The sequence below is a fragment of the Salvelinus alpinus genome, chromosome 3 (assembly GCF_045679555.1).
Source record: "Salvelinus alpinus chromosome 3, SLU_Salpinus.1, whole genome shotgun sequence".
Lineage (NCBI taxonomy): Eukaryota > Metazoa > Chordata > Actinopteri > Salmoniformes > Salmonidae > Salvelinus > Salvelinus alpinus.
The window spans coordinates 82,256,240-82,277,081 of record NC_092088.1 but is presented as its reverse complement, the minus strand read 5'-3'; the positions used below and the strand labels follow the sequence as shown (position 1 = coordinate 82,277,081).

Genomic DNA, 20,842 nt, shown 5'->3' with positions numbered 1-20,842 from the left:
TGTAACAGTTTGGTTCTCGAGGGTCACTTCCTTTGAAGAGGGGGATGACCGCGGCAGCTTTCCAATCTTTAGGGATCTTGGACGAAACGAAAGAGAGGTTGGACAGACTGGTAATAGGGGTTGCAACTATGGCGGCGGATAATTTTACCTTATAACTTCTCATTAGTGAGCTCAGTAAATATGGTGGCTGTGGTCTGCACCTTATAACTTCACAATAGTGAGCTCAGTAAATATGATGGCTGTGGTCTGCACCTTATAACTTCACAATAGTGAGCTCAGTAAATATGATGGCTGTGGTCTGCACCTTATAACTTTTCATTAGTGAGCTCAGTAAATATGATTTCTGTGGTCTGAACGTTCTACCTTCTCATTAGTGAGCTCAGTAAATATGATGGCTGTGGTGGCACCTCAATAACTTCTCATTAGTGAGCTCAGTAAATATAGTGAGAACATCAAGGTCGCTGTGGTCTGTTACTTATAACTTCTCATTAGTGAGCTCAGTTCATTTGGTGGCTGTGGTCTGTACCTTTACAGAAACACAAACACACACAAAGGACTAATTGCAATGCTAATCTGAGGCACTGAGGAAAACCAAATGTCTGCAGTGAACAGAAAAGAAACACAATTACCGATAAGAAAAATATACTGCGTGTTACATCTTTTATGTTCCTGCCAAGAGGGACAGGCCGGTCATTCAGCTCACCAGGGATATTGTGTCAGGAGAATAACAAACACGCAATAAATACTGGGATTGATATCATATGTCTGGTTTACCATACAACATGGAATTTACTTTTAGTTTTCCAGCATTCTAAAGCTGTCAATCTATTTGTTTTAGTTTGTGTACTAAATAGATCGTGAAGTGTTCATTTAACTGCTCTAATGATCCGTAATGCATAATAGTCCTCCACTATAACAGGTGGCACTAAAAGAGAACTGGTAAGTCTAACACAGCTTGACCTTTGCCCCTTTTACACAACATAATGTGGTATGGGCTGAAGGAGTTACAGAGAGAATGAGAAATCCTCTCTGTGTTTTTGTTCCAACCTTGAGTTTTCAGAGATGACAGGTTGAGTCTCCACCAGCATCGGCATCGTAAACATCTCTCTTTGCAGTTCAGGTTTCTTCATTGAACCTCCATTAGTGCTTTATAGACACTGTGTCCTCCATCTTGATTGCCTTTTATGGACGCTTTTAAAAAAAGCATCTCTTTAACTCCTTATCATGCAACTGAGTTTTTCTGCTTTTCTCAAACAGTGTATCTCAAACTCTATATGTTGGATGGAGAGAATTCAGTTACATGGCCTTTGCATTTATGTCAGGTTGCCACCATTTAACGAGAGAGAGAGAGTGCGTGAACCAGAGAAAGAGAGAGAATGAGAGAGAGAGAGACAGAAAGGGAGAGAGAATGAAAGTGAATGAAAGAGAGGGAGAGAGAGAAAGAGAGAGAGAGAAAGAGAGAATGAAAGAGGGAGAGAGAGAGAATGAGAGTGAATGAGAGAGAGAGAGAAATAGAGAGAAGATGACTATGAATAAAGTGAAAAGTGGTGAGAGATATGTAGTGACAATGTAAACATATGTTTCCAACGCCAATAAAGCCCTTAAATGGAAATTGAATTGAATTGATATATTACAGCCAACAAGTGGTACTTGTTTATTTTCCTAATTATGTATATCAGTTGAAATGTGATCCTGATATGCTGTGGGAACACCGGAGATAATTATAGTGTAACTCAAACCCTAATGAACCAATAAACACACAAACACACTCTAAAAGTCTATCCGTACTTATTAATAACAGGAATGTCCCAGTTAACCACATGCAGACACCTATGATGCACTGAGCTGTCCAGTACCACCACAAGATATACACATCCCACTGGGCACAGACGTCGGTTCAACGTCTAGTTTTGATTTACATTTGGTTGAGGTGTCAACTAAAGTGAATTCAATGTGAAATCATCCAAAATGTAAATGTGATGATGTTGATTGAATTTGGAAAACTGACTGGATTGGCAAAAGTCATCAAAGTAAGTTTTTTAAATTATTTATTCACCAAACTTTTAACCTAATAAAAAAAATCCACAATTTCCTTAATGATTTAACTCAACTTTTTATTTCTTTATTTTTGTTTTGTACTTTTTGACCCTTTTTTCTCCCCTATTGGTAGTTATGGTCTGGTCCCATCGCTGCAACTCCCCTACGGACTCGGGAGAGGTGAAGGTTGAGAGCAATGCATCCTCTGAAACACGACTCTGCCAAGCGTCACTACTTCTTGACACATCGCTCGCTTATCCCGGAAGCCAGCCACACCAATGTGTCGGAGGAAACCACGCCCAGCTGGCGACCGAAGTCAGCTTGCAGGCGCCCGGCCGCTACAAGGAATTGCTAGAGCGCGATGGGGAAAAGGAAATCCCGAGATTCGAACCTGGGTCGGTAATGACGCCTCAAGCACTGCGATGCAGTGCCCTAGACCGCTGTGCCACTCGGGAGGCTTTCCACCAAAGTTTTTACCTAAATCATTGGATTTAGGTAAAGTTGGGTGAACAAAAATAAAAAATTCCCTTACGTTGATGACTTTTTGCCAATCCAAACGGTTTTTAAATCTTGATTCAATGTCATCACATATAATTTTGGGGTTGAAATTAAGTGGATTCAACCTGTTTTTGCCCAGGGTGATTAGACAGCAGCATCGTAATAACATGAACACTCAGAAACGATGATATTTGGAGTGAACTAGGCCTACCTATCTTAAATCAAAGCCCTAATAACATTATTATATTTTGAAAGCAGACTATCACACCTCTGTATAATCTAGCATTAGATCCCTGTGCACAATAGATGAAACACCAGATCATTCAATAAGACACACTGCAATCCATACGGGAGAAACTTAATACTCCAGTACTGGGTTTTATAGAGCAGCTCACTATCCAACTGTACTAAACCACTGGTTCTGTAATACACGAGCAAGTACTAAGACACACTACTGGGCCAATACTGACACTGAGACAAGCTGCATCATGCTTTAGACTGATGACAGACACTGAATATATTTCCCTAAATTAAATGTGAAAAATGAGTATGGCGTACCTGCTGTGTCATTTGTGTGATTATCAATTCAAATGTATTTATATAGCCCTTCTTACATCAGATGATATCTCAAAGTGCTGTACAGAAACTCAGCCTAAAACCCCAAACAATGCAGGTGTAGAAGCATGGTGGCTATGAAAAACTCCCTAGAAAGGCCAAAACCAAGGAAGCAATCTAGAGAGGAACCAGGCTATGAGGGGTGGCCAGTCCTCTTCTGGCTGTGCCGGGTGGAGATTATAACAGAACATGGCCAAGATGTTAAAATGTTCATAAATGACCAGCATGGTCAAATAATAATCACAGTAGTTGTCGAGGGTGCAGCAAGTCAGCAAATCAGGAGTAAATGTCAGTTGGCTTTTCATAGCCGATCATTCAGAGTCTCTACCGCTCCTGCTGTCTCTAGAGAGTTGAAAACAGCAGGTCTGGGACAGGTAGCACGTCCGGCTATGGTCAGGGTTCCATAGCCGCAGGCAGAACAGTTGAAACTGGAGCAGCAGCACAGCCAGGTGGACAGCAAGGAGTCATCATGCCAGGTAGTCCTGAGGCATGGTCCTAGGGCTCAGGTCCTCTGAGAGAGAGAAAGAGAGAATTAGAGAGCATACTTAAATTCACACAGGACACCGCATAAGACAGGAGAAGTATTCCAGATACAACAAACTGACCCTAGCCCCCCGACACAAACTACTGCAGCATAAATACTGGAGGCTGAGACAGGAGGGGTCAGGAGACACCGTGGCCCCATCCGATGATTCCCCCGGACAGGGCCAAACAGGAAAGATATAACCCCACCCACTTTGCCAAAGCACAGCCCCCACACCACTAGAGGGATATCTTCAACCACCAACTTACGATGCTGAGACAAGGCCGAGTATAGCCCACAAAGATCTCCGCCACGGCACAACCCAAGGGGGGGCGCCAACCCAGACAGGAAGACCACGTCAGTGACTCAACCCACTAAAGTGACGCACCCCTCCTAGGGACGGCATGAAAGAGCACCAGTAAGCCAGTGACTCAGCCCCTGTAATAGGGTTAGAGGCAGAGAATCCCAGTGGAGAGAGGGGAACCGGCCAAATTCTGAATTTAGTTATATTTCTATAAACAAATATCCCTAGAGGTAGGTAGAGGCACAGTGCATCTAGAGGTAGGTAGAGGCACAGTGCATCTAGAGGTAGGTAGAGGCACAGTGCATCTAGAGGTAGGTAGAGGCACAGTGCATCTAAAGGTAGGTAGAGGCACAGTGCATCTAAAGGTAGGTAGAGGCACAGTGCATCTAGAGGTAGGTAGAGGTACAGTATATCTAGAGGTAGGTAGAGGTACAGTATATCTAGAGGTAGGTAGAGGTACAGTATATCTAGAGGTAGGTAGAGGCACAGTGCATCTAAAGGTAGGTAGAGGCACAGTGCATCTAGAGGTAGGTAGAGGCACAGTGCATCTAGAGGTAGGTAGAGGCACAGTGCATCTAGAGGTAGGTAGAGGTACAGTACATCTAGAGGTAGGTAGAGGTAGGTAGAGGTACAGTACATCTAGAGGTAGGTAGAGGTACAGTATATCTAGAGGTAGGTAGAGGTACAGTATATCTAGAGGTAGGTAGAGGTACAGTATATCTAAAGGTAGGTAGAGGTACAGTATATCTAGAGGTAGGTAGAGGTACAGTATATCTAGAGGTAGGTAGAGGTACAGTATATCTAGAGGTAGGTAGAGGTACAGTATATCTAGAGGTAGGTAGAGGTACAGTATATCTAGAGGTAGGTAGAGGTACAGTATATCTAGAGGTAGGTAGAGGTACAGTATATCTAGAGGTAGGTAGAGGTACAGTATATCTAGAGGTAGGTAGAGGTACAGTATATCTAGAGGTAGGTAGAGGTACAGTATATCTAGAGGTAGGTAGAGGTACAGTATATCTAGAGGTAGGTAGAGGTACAGTATATCTAGAGGTAGGTAGAGGTACAGTATATCTAGAGGTAGGTAGAGGTACAGTATATCTAGAGGTAGGTAGAGGTACAGTATATCTAGAGGTAGGTAGAGGTACAGTATATCTAGAGGTAGGTAGAGGTACAGTATATCTATAGGTAAGTAGAGGTACAGTATATCTAGAGGTACAGTATATCTAGAGGTAGGTAGAGGTACAGTATATCTAGAGGTAGGTAGAGGTACAGTATATCTAGAGGTAGGTAGAGGTACAGTATATCTAGAGGTAGGTAGAGGTACAGTATATCTAGAGGTAAGTAGAGGTACAGTATATCTAAAGGTAGGTAGAGGTACAGTATATCTAGAGGTAAGTAGAGGTACAGTATATCTAGAGGTAAGTAGAGGTACAGTATATCTAGAGGTAGGTAGAGGTACAGTATATCTAGAGGTAGGTAGAGGTAGGTAGAGGTACAGTATATCTAGAGTTAGGTAGAGGTACAGTATATCTAGAGGTAGGTAGAGGTACAGTATATCTAGAGGTAGGTAGAGGCACAGTATATCTAGAGGTAGGTAGAGGTACAGTATATCTAGAGGTAGGTAGAGGTACAGTATATCTAGAGGTAGGTAGAGGTACAGTATATCTAGAGGTAGGTAGAGGTACAGTATATCTAGAGGTAGGTAGAGGTACAGTATATCTAGAGTTAGGTAGAGTTAGTGTCACACCCTGATCTGTTTCACCTGTCGTTTTATTTTTCTTCTTAGGGGGCGGATCAGCTTTAATATTGCGGTTAGATTGTTGCTTCCATCAATGTAATTATCTGCGTCATTTCCCCATTTATACCCATATTTACCCTTTTTGGATAAACATATACCCATATACATCATACATACACATATATGTACACTGCCGTTCAAAAGTTGAGTCACTTAGAAATGTCCTTGTTTTTTAAAGATAAGCACATTTTCTAGTTTAGACATTGTTAATGTTGTAAATGACTGTTGTAGCTGTAAACGGCAGATTTTTGGGGGAATATCTACATAGGTGTACGGAGTGCCATTATCAGCAACCATCACTCCTGTGTTCCAATGGCACGTTGTGTTAGCTAATCCAAGTTTATCATTTTAAAAGGCTAATTGATCATTAGAAACCCTTTTGCAATTATGTTAGCACAGCTGAAGACTGTAGTCCTGATTAAAGAAGCAATAAAACTGGCCTTCTTTAGACTAGGACAACAAAGTCAAGGTATTGGAGTGGCCATCACAAAGCACTGACCTCAATCCCATAGAAAATGTATGGGCAGAACTGAAATAGCTTGTGCGAGCAAGGAAGCCTTCAAACCTGACTCAGTTACACTAGCTCTGTCAGGAGGAATGGGCCAAAATTCACCCAACTTATTGTGGGAAGCTTGTGGAAGGCTACCCAAAACGTTTGATCAAAGTTAAAGACAATGCTACTAAATAACAATTGAGTGTATGTAAACTTCTGACCCACTGGGAATGTGATGAAAGAAATAAAATCTGAAATAAATCATTCTCTACTATTATTCTGACATTTCACATTCTTAAAAAAAAGTGGTGATCCTATCTGACCTAAGACAGGGAATTTTTACTTGGCCTAATGTCACTAAATGTGAAAAACTGAGTTTAAATGTATTTGGCTAATGTGTATGTAAATTTCCGACTTCAACTGTATATGCCAATCATGTGATGATCCGACTGCATTCTGTCCCCTATCAACAGTTTAATCTTTTGGTGCCAGAGAGAATGACATAGGAAAGTAATCAAGACGACCATGGACCATCTCACTAGGTCAGGGTATTTAAGCCTCCATATTGTTACATTCCCCAGTTTGTGTTGTAGTTTCTATTTGAGTGTGAGTGTGAGTGTGAGTTTCAGGAGATGGCTTCCTGGAATTTCTCCCCAAGCAGCTGATTGGTCGGCCCCAATTGATGATTGGAGCGCTGACCCCGCCCCCTCGTCAAGATACAGCTGTCTCTAATTACCATTGCTACCTGACGCTATGAAGAGAGGTAGTTCCGGAGTTCCAAATTAAGCAGCAACAGCTGAAAAGATGAGCTCCTACAAATATGGAATTTTACATGGTTTTAGAGTAAAGTACATCGAAAAAAAGCAAAAGATAACTGCAAGACTGAATAGGAGACCAAACAAGCAGCAAACAAAGAAAAGCTTTTGAAAAAGTAACAATTTTTCATAAAATTATACCGTTTTCTTAGCTAGCTAAGTTGTTTACCTGTTGCTAGGCAGTTGCTAAGGACTCTCCTAGAAGAAACTAGCTAGCTAACAAGGAGTGTCTAGTTGGCAGAAGAGAAGGGACAAAGTGGGACATCAAGGTGAAGCAGTCCTCTAAAGACACAAAAGACAATTAAACAAGAAACACTTCTATTGCAACATCACCAGCGTTGCTATGGAAATTGTTTACCCACCAGACATCAAAACAGAGAAAGTTAAGAAAAGTTTCAAAGGTTTGTTGATGGGACAGAACCATGAATGCCTGTTTGCAGATCTTACCAGTTGCAAAACAAGAGCAAATTTAATTTGTAATACCAAACGAGGGCACATATGGAAAAGGGTTATTTGCAACCATTTCCCTTTCTCAAAAAAGAGGCATCAGCCAAGGATGTCAGATCAGCATTTTTGAAGAAGCTGACCATAGCAACACATATCAAACAGTAAACGTATATAATAATGGAACTGTATTGATACAAGGCAATGATTCAAGCCTCCAGGCTTTTGAGAATAGGTTTACAACCCTAAAAGCAGAAGCTGAAATCTCAGAAACTGAGGAAAAAGTCGAGGGAGATGACGGTGAAAGACAGGCCCCAACGGTCTCTGTGACCCAGCAAGAAGCCCTCAGTGTCCCTCTACCTACCTCACCTGCAGCAGACAGAGCCAAGGACATGCCTACAACACCAAGAACACCTGCTATGCAACTTTTCCACAACACCCTCTCTCTAGTCAAAGCAGAGGTCATAGAACTCAGAGAACAAGCTTCAAGAGGAGGACACTGTCCAGAAACTTAGAGATGAAACAGTTCGAGGAGAGCAGAGCATCTATTGCTAAACTAGAAAGCAGAATGGACAAACTGAGTCAGACAAATTATGACCTCAGAGACCATCTGAGCACAACAAGAAAGGAGCTAGAACAAAGAGAGAGATACATTGACCTCCTCAACCAGCAGCGAGTCATTATGTCCTCTGCATCTAGAGAACATGTCCACCAGCTTGGCATAACACAAGCAGAACCCGAGACCAGCCTGACCTCCACCACACAGCACCAGCCACCCAGTCTGCTCCAGCCCAGGTCAGAATACCAGTCTCCCAGTCTGCTCCAGCACAGGTCAGAATACCAGTCTCCCAGTCTGCTCCAGCACAGTGTGCTCCAGCCCAGGTCAGCCAACCAGCCTCTGTCTGCTCCAACACAGTGTGCTCCAGCCCAGGTCAGAATACCAGCCTCCCAGTCTGCTCCAGCCAGACAGTCACCCACAACTGCAATCCTTATTGATTCAAATGGGAAGTTCTTAGTCCAGGAAAGATTATTCCCTAGACGCCAGGTGTATAAGTTCTGGTGTCCTACAACTGACAGTGCAATGCAGCTACTCAGTCAGACCAGGATTGACACCCTCGACAACATCATCCACACTGGCACAAACGACCTTCATGCCAAAGGTGAAGATGTATCCGGGGCAGTGAGAAGAGTGGCAGAACGGGCACAGGCTGTGTTCCCAACAACCAATATAGTTGTGTCCACCCTCCTACCAAGAAAAGACTTCCCAGGAAAGTTGATCGACAAAATAAAACAGATCACTGTGCCTCACTACTCAACGTCAGAACGGCTCACCACCCCACTCTGACATGTCAACACTTATACGATAATGTACATCTTGATCAGGACAGTATCAGAACCTTTGCCAAGGACCTAAAAGATGCAACACTTGGCAGGGACCCACACCCATCACCCCAGCAACAGAGGTCCCCCGCCCCACCTTCTGAAACAGTACCTCCACCATCCCCAGGAGAAAAGAGCCAGACACGGCTTATTACAGCACAGCTCTACTAGACCAGGCCCAACACAACAGATTTACGAGACCAGACCCGCCTCAGGACAGCACGACTAGACCCGGCCCATCACAACACAGCTCTACTAGACCAGGCCCATCACAACACAGCTCTACTAGACCAGGCCCATCACAACACATCTCTACTGGACCTGGCCCATCACAACACAGATCTACTGGACCATCACAACACAGCTCTGACCACTACTCCAGGGTCGGACAGAACACTGTCTTTCAGAGAAGTACACCACATGATGCATTCCACACCATGTATCATTCAGATCATCAGCCTACATATGCTGAGGTAACCTCTGGCAAAAGACACCTAAAACAGTCAGAGATAGGAGAGGTGCGCCAACTACTGCAACTAATATGCAGACTGAGCTAGACGGGCACGCACACACAGGGTTGCAGATTGCATTGTACTTATTTTTTGTGCAGTCTTATTAATTTGTTTACAACTATTCTTAATTTTATTGGCACCGGTATAATAATAATTATGTGTGTGTGTATGTATGTGTATGTGTATGTATATATCTTTTTTTTTTTTTTTTTTTTACAATGTACTTTACTCAAACCAGTGAATATCACTTATTATAAATGAGATCATTAACTATCAGCTCTTGGAATATCCAGGGCCTTTACTCTTCACATTTTGCTTATAAAACAAATCCAGAATTGATTAAAAACATCCAGGGACAGGACATCATAATCCTACTGGAAACATGGTGTCGTGGAGACAGATAGTCAGTGTCCCTTAGGCTATAGAGAAAGTTTACTACCATCAATCAAACATAAAAATGTTAAACGGGGCCAAGACTCAGGTGGAATCATTTGGCATAAGCAGGACTTGGCACTGAATGAAATGAAAAAAAGGTACCAGTCACATTTGGCTAAAACTTAAAAAGGTACAATCTATTGTGATAATGACGTGTACATACAGTGGGGAGAACAAGTATTTGATACACTGCCGATTTTGCAGGTTTTCCTACTTACAAAGCATGTAGAGGTCTGTCATTTTTATCATAGGTACACTTCAACTGTGAGAGACGGAATCTAAAACAAAAATCCAGAAAATCACATTGTATGATTTTTAAGTAATTAATTTGCATTTTATTGCATGACATAAGTATTTGATCACCTACCAACCAGTAAGAATTCCGGCTCTCACAGACCTGTTAGTTTTTCTTTAAGAAGCCCTCCTGTTCTCCACTCATTACCTGTATTAACTGCACCTGTTTGAACTCGTTACCTGTATAAAAGACACCTGTCCACACACTCAAACAGACTCCAACCTCTCCACAATGGCCAAGACCAGAGAGCTGTGTAAGGACATCAGGGATAAATTGTAGACCTGTACAAGGCTGGGATGGGCTACAGGACAATAGCCAAGCAGCTTGGTGAGAAGGCAACAACTGTTGGCACAATTATTAGAAAATGGAAGAAGTTCAAGATGACGGTCAATCACCCTCGGTCTGGGGCTCCATGCAAGATCTCACCTCGTGGGGCATCAATGATCATGAGGAATGTGAGGGATCAGCCCAGAACTACACGGCAGGACCTGGTCAATGACCTGAAGAGAGCTGGGACCACAGTCTCAAAGAAAACCATTAGTAACACACTACGCCGTCATGGATTAAAATCCTGCAGCGCACGCAAGGTCCCCCTGCTCAAGCCAGCGCATGTCCAGGCCCGTCTGAAGTTTGCCAATGACCATCTGGATGATCCAGAGGAGGAATGAGAGAAGGTCATGTGGTCTGATGAGACAAAAATAGAGCTTTTTGCTCTAAACTCCACTCGCCGTGTTTGGAGGAATAGAAGGATGAGTACAACCCCAAGAACACCATCCCAACCGTGAAGCATGGAGGTGGAAACATCATTCTTTGGGGATGCTTTTCTGCAAAGGGGACAGGACGACTGCACCGTATTGAAGGGAGGATGGATGGGGCCATGTATCGCGAGATCTTGACCAACAACCTCCTTCCCTCAGTAAGAGCATTGAAGATGGGTCGTGGCTGGGTCTTCCAGCATGACAACGACCCGAAACACACAGCCAGGGCAACTAAGGAGTGGCTCCGTAAGAAGCATCTCAAGGTCCTGGAGTGGCCTAGCCAGTCTCCAGACCTGAACCCAATAGAAAATCTTTGGAGGGAGCCGAAAGTCCGTATTGCCCAGCGACAGCCCCGAAACCTGAAGGATCTGGAGAAGGTCTGTATGGAGGAGTGGGCCAAAATCCCTGCTGCAGTGTGTGCAAACCTGGTCAAGAACTACAGGAAACGTATGATCTCTGTAATTGCAAACTAAGGTTTCTGTACCAAATATTCAGTTCTGCTTTTCTGATGTATCAAATACTTATGTCATGCAATAAAATGCAAATTAATTACTTAAAAATCATACAATGTGATTTTCTGGATTTTTGTTTTAGATTCCTTCTCTCACAGTTGAAGTGTACCTATGATAAAAATTACAGACCTCTACATGCTTTGTAAGTAGGAAAACCTGCAAAATTGTCAGTGTATCAAATACTTGTTCTCCACACTGTATGTGCAGCTTATGCTCCTCCTTCAGATTCACCATATTATGATGATCAGTTTTTTGACACTCTCCATACAGAAATCATTACATTTCAGGCAGAGGGTAAAGCGCTTCTTTGTGGAGATTAATGCAAGAACAGGTTCTGAGCCTGACTACACTGATGCGGGAGGTAACCACCACATATTTGGTCACCCCTCCTTGTACAGTAGCCCTATTATAAATAATATAAACAGTCCTGACCAAATACTGAACAAAAATGGGAAGGAGTTAGTGCATCTCTGTCGAGCTTTAGGCCTGTACATGCTTAATGGTAGAATCAGAGGGGACTCTTTAGGTCAGTTTACTTACTGCTCAGCTCTTGGGACAAGTGTAGTCGATTATGCCATCACGGACATTGACCCCTCCTCCATTAGTGCATTCACTGTCAGACCACAGACACCATTGTCAGATCAGTCAGATCAACGTGTTTTTGAAGAAATTAACCGGCAATATTCATTCAAAAAAACTGCCCAATAAACTCTACAACATAAACCAATTGTACAGATGGGCTCCAAACAGTGCAGAGAGATTCATTGAAACATTAAACTCAAATGAAATGATGAACTATACCGTTTTTCAATAACTCACAATACCAAAACAATAAAGATGGTGTCAATTCGGCTACTCTAAACATCAACTGCATATTCCAAAAAGCAGCATCGAAAGCAAATTTGAGAAAACCAAAGAAATGCAACATCAGAAACAAAAAAAAAAATGTTTCTGACAAATGGTTTGATAATGAATGTAAAACAATTAGAAAACACCTAAGACAAATGTCAAACAAAAAACATAAGCAGCAAAACAACCCAGAGCTACGATATGAATACTTTGAAACTCTGAAACAGTATAAACATACACTGAAACGCAAGAAACTGAATTATACCAACAAGACACTTGATGAAATTGAAAACGCAATTGACCAAAATCAGTTCTGGGACATGTGGAACAATTTAAGCACAACAAAGCCACAAGAATTAGCCATACAAGATGTAGGAATTTGGAAAACTTATTTTGATAATCTATACAAAAACATCCCACAAAAAGACTTAACAGAACCAATTAGAAATTAAAGAAAAATTGAACATCCTTGAATCAGTCATTAAAAACAACCAAAATCCATTAGATTACCCAATAACCCAACAAGAACTAAATGAAAAGCTCAAATCTATTAAATCAAAGAAGGCTTGTGGTCTAGACAACATCAGAAATGAAATGCTGAAAAACAGCACACCTGAGTTGCAAAATGCTGTGCTTAAATTGTTCAACATGGTTTTAACTTCTGGCTGCTTCCCTGATGTCTGGAACCAGGGGCTCATCTCCCCTATCCACAAAAGTGGAGACAAATCAGACCCCAATAATTACAGGGGAATTTGTGTAAACAGTAACTTGGGAAAGGTTTTCTGTAGCATTTTGAATTCAAGAATTCAAACCTTTCTTCAAGAAAAAAAAATGTAATAACTAAATGTCAAATTGGCTTTCTCCCTAACCATCGCACTACTGACCATATATACACCTTACACACACTAATTAATAAACACGTCCACCAAAAAAAAGAGGGCAAAATCTTTGCTTGCTTTATTGACTTTAAAAAAGCATTTGATTCTATTTGGCATGAAGGGCTTTTCTACAAAATTCTCCAAAGTGGGCTTGGTGGTAAGGTGTATGACTTAATAAAATGTATGTACACAGAAAACAAGTGTGCAATGAAAATCAAAAACCAAAGAACAGAATTCTTTTCACAATGTCGAGGTGTGAGACAAGGCTGTAGTTTGAGTCCAAATCTTTTCAACATTTATATCAATGAATTAGCAGACATGTTGGACAATTCTCCAGCCCCAGGACTCACACTATTTGACAGAGGTGAAATACCTGCTATATGCTGATAACTTGGTACTTCTATCACCAACCAAAGAAGGTCTTCAACAGAACATTAATATTCTAGAGCAATATTGCCATAATTGGGCCCTGGCAGTAAATTTCCCAAAAACTAAAATCATGATTTTCCAAAAACAAAACAGATGTCAGAAACACAAATATAAATTCACCCTGAACACCATCATTGAACACACAAAAAATTACACCTACCTTGGTCTGACCATATCTGCATCGGGAAACTTTAATAGGGCAGTGAATGCACTCAAAGAAAAAGCCAGCAGAGCATTGTATGCAATAAAAATGAAATTATTTAAAATCAACATCCCAATTAGAATTTGGACCAAAATATTTGACAGTGTAATACTACCAATTGCTCTTTACAGAAGTGAGGTTTGGGGGCCACTCAATAAACTGGACTTTAAAATGTGGGACAAACATCCAATTGAAGCCCTACATGCAGAATTCTGTCGGAAAATCCTACAAGTCCAGAGAAATACATCAACTAATGCATGTAGGGCAGAATTGGGCAGAAAAAGACATGGTTACCCAAAGAGGAGCGTGTATGTGGTCACTGCACGACAGGGGATGTAGAAACCGATGCACTCTCCTTTACTGTGATAAATATTCCTCACCAAGAGATTCATTATTCACAGAAATGTCTACATTTATTCCGAATTTTAACTTATTAAACCCAGAGGAAAAACTAAAAATACTCATGGGCGAAGGAGCAATGGCTCCTCTTGCAGCCAAATATGTATTTGCCTGCCATAGCCTGAGAGACACTGAATAATAACATCTGCATAGTAAGCAGTAACTTACTTATTATTACTATTATTGTTATTACTATTATTATTGTTGTTTATCATTCCAAGTAGTAATGGTATGGGTGGTAATGGTAATGATAGCAGTTTAATGATGGTGGTGGTAGTTGTAATGATGATAGTAGTACCGATGTAATGGTGAAGATTACCGTTATTTAGTTATAAGTTAGTTATAGTTTCATTTTTTTATTACATTACATTCGATTGACTGTTACCATTTTATTGTTACTATTTTTATATTTAATTTTGTATTATTATTTACTGCCATTCTATTTTATTACAATGTATATTGTATACATTGTTGTTTTGGCAATATTGACACAATGTTTTTCATGGAGAGAGTTATAGCATGTTGGTCGTTGGTATGTACTGTGTTTGTTGCTTTGTCAGAGCTTCTTTAAAGGCTTGCTGGAACAAAAATATGATACAAGGAATTTATTCCATCACACGGTAATATGGGGAAAAGGGGCTGGACGGAACCAAAGCAAAGAAAGTAAATGTCAAAGCCCCCTCTCCTACCTTACCTGCCTACCCACTACTTACCTAACTTATCACCACCTGGTGCCCTAACCAAAATACAGGGGGTGGCCCGCCCAGGTCTTACCTAGACAGTGAATATACTACGGGTATATGTATGCCCGCGGGTCTCTTGCCTAAGCACTCCCTAGGTGCCTTCCCCTTCCTCCCTGGGAACAAAAGAAACAGAATATTATAAAACAACTTCACAAACACACTGAGAAACAGAGGACATCAAATAGGCTCTGACTGAGCAACAAACTCACACAGAACATACCAAAGCTGCTCCCATCAACAACTAACATAGTACATACCCTCTGCAATGATCCCTCTCTCAGCAAGGATCTCAGGATATACAATCAATCTCTCTCTGCATTCTCTGCTCTGAGCCACAGAACACTGGCTTATATAGCTTCAGAAGGAATCTAATTGAAGACAGCTGTGTCCTGACGAGGGGGCGGGGTCAGCTCTCCAATCATCAATTCGGGGCCGACCAATCAGCTGCTTGGGGAGAATTTCAGGAAGCCATCTCCTGAAGCACACACACTCAAATACAAAACTACAACACAGAAACTGGGGAACGTAACACGCACTCAGCCCTTCTCCATTCCCATGGATGTCCGAGCACTGGATTGGCACTTTATAGGCCGGGTCACCCACAATACCACCCCCATCCACCTACGTGTGTCAGGGAACCATAGCGAGACGATCCAGTTTCTGCTCATTAAGTCTCCGTTTCCCGTGGTATTGGGATTTTCCTGGCTCCAGCGACACAATCCCCTCATTGACTGGTCTGCCGGTCCTCTTGGTGATACCCGCCACAACATGGCGGGTATCTGTATGGCTTGTTTTGGTCTCTGAGCGCTGTACTCAGATTACTGCATGGTGTGCTTTTTCTGTAAAGCTTTTTTGAAATCGGACACTGTGGTGGGATTAACAACAAATGTATCTTTAAAATGGTGTAAAATACTTGTATGTTTGAGAAATTTTTATTATGAGATTTCTGTTGTTTGAATTTGGGGCCCTGCACTTTCACTGGCTGTTGTCATATCGATCCCGTTAACGGGATTTCAGCCGTTGACTGTGGCTGTCTTCATGGTTTCATTGTATTTTTGAATGTGGCTGTCTTCATGGTTTCAGTGTAATTTATGAGTGTGGCTGTCTTCATGGTTCCAGTGTAATTAATGAGTGTGGCTGTCTTCATGGTTTCAGTGTAATTTATGAGTGTGGCTGTCTTCATGGTTCCAGTGTAATTAATGAGTGTGGCTGTCTTCATGGTTCCAGTGTAATTAATGAGTGTGGCTGTCTTCCTGTTTCCAGTGTAATTAATGAGTGTGGCTGTCTTCATGGTTCCAGTGTAATTAATGTGTGGGGCTATCTTCCTGTTTCCAGTGTAATTAATGAGTGTGGCTGTCTTCATGGTTCCAGTGTAATTAATGTGTGGGGCTATCTTCCTGTTTCCAGTGTAATTAATGTGTGGGGCTATCTTCCTGTTTCCAATAAAGCCTGCTAACAATCCTCTGAGCTCCAGCCAGGCACATGTGGCAGCTGGCATGCCTGTCCCAGGCCTACATTCAGGCCCAGGCCCAGACCCCTACGCCCCAGGACACCCAGAGTAGCCCACCACCACCGGTCCACCACCGGTCCACCACTGGGCATGCAGCGAGACAACTGGAGCACTGGAGAAGAGAGAGCAGCCCGCTGCTCAGCACAGATAGAGTGCATTCTGAAAATGTCAGACCCTTTGATGTTTTTCCACATTTTGTTACGTTAGAGCTTTATTCTGAAATGGATTTAATTACTTTTTTTCCTCATCAAACTACTCACAATACCCCATAATGACAAAGAGAAAACAGGGTTGATTAATTGTTTGCAGAATAGTTTTTTTAATGGAAATTCCTTATTTACCTAAGTATTCAGACCCTTTCCTATGAGACTCAAAATTGAGCTTAGGTGCATCCTGTTTCCATTGATCATCCTTGAAATGTTTTTACAACTTGATTGGAGTCCATCTGTGGTAAATTCAATTGATTGTATATGACTTGAAAAGGCACACACCAGTCTATATAAGGTCCCACAGTTGACAGTGTATGTCAGAGCAAAAACCAAGCCATGAGGTCGAAGGAATTTTCCGTAGACCTACAAGATAGGATTGTGTCGAGGCACAGATCTGGGGAAGGGTACCAAAACATTTCTGAAGCATTGAAGGTCCCAAAGAAAACAGTTGCCTCCATCATTCTTAGATGGAAGCAGTTTGGAACCACCAAGAGTCTTCCTAGAGCTGACCGCACGGCCAAAGTGAGCAATCGGGGGAAAAATTCCTTGGTCAGGTAGGTGAGCAAGAACCCGATGGTCACTCTGACAGAGCTCCAGAATTCCTCTTTGGAGATGGCAGAACCTTCTAGAAGGACAACCATCTCTGCAGCACTCCACCAATCAGGTCTTTATGGTAGAGTGGCCAGAAGGAAGCCACTTCTCAGTAAAAGGCACATGACAGCCCGCTTGGAGTTTTCCAGAAGGCACCTAAGGTACTGAGACCATGATAAACAAGATTATTTGGTCTGATGAAACCAAGATTGAACTCTTTCGCCTGAAACCAAGGGGGGGTTGGCACCCCCCCTTGGTTTGTGCTGTGGTGGAGATATTTGTGGGCTATACTCGGCCTTGTCTCAGGATTGTAAGTTGGTGGTTGAAGATATCCCTCTAGTGGTGCGGGGGCTGTGCTTTGGCAAAGTGGGTGGGGTTATATCCTTCCTGTTTGGCCCTGTCCGGGGGTATCATCGGATGGGGCCACAGTGTCTCCTGACCCCTCCTGTCTCAGCCTCCAGTATTTATGCTGCAGTAGTTTATGTGTCGGGGGGCTAGGGTCAGTTGGTTATATCTGGAGTACTTCTCCTGTCTTATCCAGTGTCCTGTGTGAATTTAAGTATGCTCTCTCTAATTCTCTCCTTCTCTCTTTCTTTCTCTCTCTCGGAGGACCTGAGCCCTAGGACCATACGTCAGGACTACCGGGCATGATGACTCCTTGCTGTCCCCAGTCCACCTGGCATTGCTGCTATTCCAGTTTCAACTGTTCTGCCTGCGGTTATGGAACCCCTACCTGTCCCAGACCTGCTGCTTTCAACTCTTATTGATCGGCTATGAAAAGCCAACTGACATTTATTCCTAATTATTATTTGACCATGCTTGTCATTTATGAACATTTTGAAAATCTTGGCTCTCTCTAATTCTCTCCTTCTCTCTTTCTTTCTCTCTCTCGGAGGACCTGAGCCCTAGGACCATACGTCAGGACTACCGGTCATGATGACTCCTTGCTGTCCCCAGTCCACCTGGCATTGCTGCTATTCCAGTTTCAACTGTTCTGCCTGCGGTTATGGAACCCCTACCTGTCCCAGACCTGCTGTTTTCAACTCTTAATGATCGGCTATGAAAAGCCAACTGACATTTATTCCTGATTATTATTTGACCATGCTTGTCATTTATGAACATTTTGAAAATCTTGGCTCTCTCTAATTCTCTCCTTCTCTCTTTCTTTCTCTCTCTCGGAGGACCTGAGCCCTAGGACCATACGTCAGGACTACCGGGCATGATGACTCCTTGCTGTCCCCAGTCCACCTGGCATTGCTGCTATTCCAGTTTCAACTGTTCTGCCTGCGGTTATGGAACCCCTACCTGTCCCAGACCTGCTGTTTTCAACTCTTATTGATCGGCTATGAAAAGCCAACTGACATTTATTCCTGATTATTATTTGACCATGCTTGTCATTTATGAACATTTTGAAAACCTTGGCTCTCTCTAATTCTCTCCTTCTCTCTTTCTTTCTCTCTCTCGGAGGACCTGAGCCCTAGGACCATACGTCAGGACTACCGGGCATGATGACTCCTTGCTGTCCCCAGTCCACCTGGCATTGCTGCTATTCCAGTTTCAACTGTTCTGCCTGCGGTTATGGAACCCCTACCTGTCCCAGACCTGCTGTTTTCAACTCTTAATGATCGGCTATGAAAAGCCAACTGACATTTATTCCTGATTATTATTTGACCATGCTTGTCATTTATGAACATTATGAAAATCTTGGCTCTCTCTAATTCTCTCCTTCTCTCTTTCTTTCTCTCTCTCGGAGGACCTGAGCCCTAGGACCATACGTCAGGACTACCGGGCATGATGACTCCTTGCTGTCCCCAGTCCACCTGGCATTGCTGCTATTCCAGTTTCAACTGTTCTGCCTGCGGTTATGGAACCCCTACCTGTCCCAGACCTGCTGTTTTCAACTCTTAATGATCGGCTATGAAAAGCCAACTGACATTTATTCCTGATTATTATTTGACCATGCTTGTCATTTATGAACATTATGAAAATCTTGGCTCTCTCTAATTCTCTCCTTCTCTCTTTCTTTCTCTCTCTCGGAGGACCTGAGCCCTAGGACCATACGTCAGGACTACCGGGCATGATGACTCCTTGCTGTCCCCAGTCCACCTGGCATTGCTGCTATTCCAGTTTCAACTGTTCTGCCTGCGGTTATGGAACCCCTACCTGTCCCAGACCTGCTGCTTTCAACTCTTATTGATCGGCTATGAAAAGCCAACTGACATTTATTCCTAATTATTATTTGACCATGCTTGTCATTTATGAACATTTTGAAAATCTTGGCTCTCTCTAATTCTCTCCTTCTCTCTTTCTTTCTCTCTCTCGGAGGACCTGAGCCCTAGGACCATACGTCAGGACTACCGGGCATGATGACTCCTTGCTGTCCCCAGTCCACCTGGCATTGCTGCTATTCCAGTTTCAACTGTTCTGCCTGCGGTTATGGAACCCCTACCTGTCCCAGACCTGCTGTTTTCAACTCTTATTGATCGGCTATGAAAAGCCAACTGACATTTATTCCTGATTATTATTTGACCATGCTTGTCATTTATGAACATTTTGAAAATCTTGGCTCTCTCTAATTCTCTCCTTCTCTCTTTCTTTCTCTCTCTCGGAGGACCTGAGCCCTAGGACCATACGTCAGGACTACCGGGCATGATGACTCCTTGCTGTCCCCAGTCCACCTGGCATTGCTGCTATTCCAGTTTCAACTGTTCTGCCTGCGGTTATGGAACCCCTACCTGTCCCAGACCTGCTGTTTTCAACTCTTAATGATCGGCTATGAAAAGCCAACTGACATTTATTCCTGATTATTATTTGACCATGCTTGTCACTTATGAACATTTTGAACATCTTGGCCATGTTCTGTTATAATCTCCACCCGGCACAGCCAGAAGAGGACTGGCCACCCCTCATAGCCTGGTTCCTCTCTAGGTTTCTTCCTAGGTTTTGGCCTTTCTAGGGAGTTTTTCCTAGCCACTGTGCTTCTACACCTGCATTGCTTGCTGTTTGGGGTTTTAGGCTGGGTTTCTGTACAGCACTTCGAGATATTAGCTGATGTACGAAGGGCTATATAAAATAAACTTGAAACTTGAATGCCAAGCATCACATCTGGAGGAAACTTGGCACCATCCTTACGGTGAAGCACGTTGGTGGCAGCATCATGCTGTGGGGATGTTTTTCAGCGGCAGTGACTGGATTACTATTCAGGATCAAGGGAAAGATGAACGGAGCAAAATATAGAGAGACCCTTGATGAAAACCTGTTCCAGAGCGCTCAGGACCTCAGACTGGGGTGAAGGTTCACCTTCCAACATGACAACAACCCTAAGCACACAGCCAAGCCAACACAGGAGTGGCTTAGGTACAATTCTCTGTATGTCCCTTAGTGGCCCAGCTAGAGCCCGGTCTCTGGAGAGACCTGAAAATAGCTGTGCAGCGATGCTCCCATCCAACCTGATAGATTTTGAGAGGATCTACAAAGAATGGGAGAAAGTCCCCAATTACAGGTGTTCCAAGCTCGTAGACTCGAGGCTGTAATCACTGCCAAAGATGCTTCACCAAAATACTGGGTATGTAAATGGTATATTCCGTTTTTAAATGTTTAATACATTTGCAAA

At 42.8% G+C, this 20,842-nt stretch overlaps 1 pseudogene; it reads left to right on the top strand.

The window, feature by feature from the left end:
* The first annotated feature begins 2,233 nt into the window (after window positions 1-2,233).
* The window catches only part of LOC139569861 (toll-like receptor 13), a 36,474-nt pseudogene continuing 17,865 nt past the window's right edge, over window positions 2,234-20,842 (top strand).